The sequence below is a fragment of the Daphnia pulicaria genome, chromosome 10 (genome assembly GCF_021234035.1).
Source record: "Daphnia pulicaria isolate SC F1-1A chromosome 10, SC_F0-13Bv2, whole genome shotgun sequence".
Classification (NCBI taxonomy): domain Eukaryota; kingdom Metazoa; phylum Arthropoda; class Branchiopoda; order Diplostraca; family Daphniidae; genus Daphnia; species Daphnia pulicaria.
Genome location: NC_060922.1, coordinates 814792 through 816196, shown reverse-complemented (window position 1 = coordinate 816196; position 1405 = coordinate 814792).

Here is a 1405-nt window from a genome sequence, read left to right as displayed (position 1 = left end):
TTTTTTATAGAGGATATTTACAAAGTTTTCCCATGGTAAGGAGTGAGAAAAAAAATAATTTTTAAAAGTCCTTATAAGGGATAGTCACAGAGAAATAAATTAAAAAATAAGTAAATATGGGAATATTTCAAATTTCGTTTCTTAATAAGATAAAAATAGAGATAATATTGTTTAAAATAGTTTTCAAAAAAATATTTTTATAGAGAATATTCACATAGTTTACCCATGTTAAGTAGTGAAAAAAGAAAGAAGTAAGAATATGATTGTAGAAAAAAAATTTTTTATAAAGGATGATCACCCAGAGATAAATTAAAAAGTGAGGAAATATGGGAATATTTCGAGTTTTGTTTTTGTGATCAAGATCAATTAGAGTGAAAAAGATAAGAATAAAATTTAAAAATAGTTTTCAAAATCTTTATAGAGGATATCCACAAAGTTTTCCCACGCTAAGGAGTGAGAAAAAAATTTTTTTAAATTAAAGATAAGATTTTTAAATCAAAAGAAACCTTATGAAGGATAATCATAAAGAAATAAATTAAGAATGGGGAAATATGGGAATATTTCAAGTTTTGCTCAATCAGAGCGAATAAGATAAAATTTGTTGAAAGTAGTTTTCCAAATTGTTATAGAGGGTAGAAAATAGGGATAAATGGGAATATTTCAAAGTTCACTCTTGTAACCAAGTTCAATGACTGTTCCAAGGAGCCATTGGTGGAGGCGGACCACTGGATGTGTCAATACCTATACGTGCCTTTCAAATGGAGCAGTCCAGCTACTCCATATCAGACGACGTTATGGTACGGGTGTATCTTACCAGGCTAGGGCAATTGGGCTTGTGTAAGTCTCACCAGGTGAGCGATTACTAGCTCCAAGTCCCATCTTAACCAAGGCCATACCCGGGGGTGTCTTGAGTTGCAGGCAACTGAAGGACACACTATGAACGAGATTTAAAACAAAGAGAGTCGAGAAAAAAAGGGGGAAATTTGGGGAATTTAGGAGGTTGGTTGGTTGAGAAAAAAGTATGAGAAAAAAAGACTTAATTTGTACAATTAACTTAAGAAAATTAACTAACTTAGAACAAAAGGTTTTATCTAATTCCAGTTCTTCAGTAGAGAATCCAAATTACCCATACCATAAGCATAAGTGCAGAGTTTCGGTCCCTAAATCTCTATACTCTTATTTGGACGGGACCAGAGATCGACCCAGAAGGGGCACGATCCCTACTGGAAGAAAACCAATATTTTTTAATACTAAGTAGGAAGGATAAAAAGGTGAGAGAAAACATAAAAAATAATAAAAAAAATAGTTGTGTTTGTGTTTGGATGCCTATTACGTAGGCACGACATTCACCCCTCTGATATGTCGTAGATAAAAACATGGTTTCCTTGGTTATGACTGGGGTGGA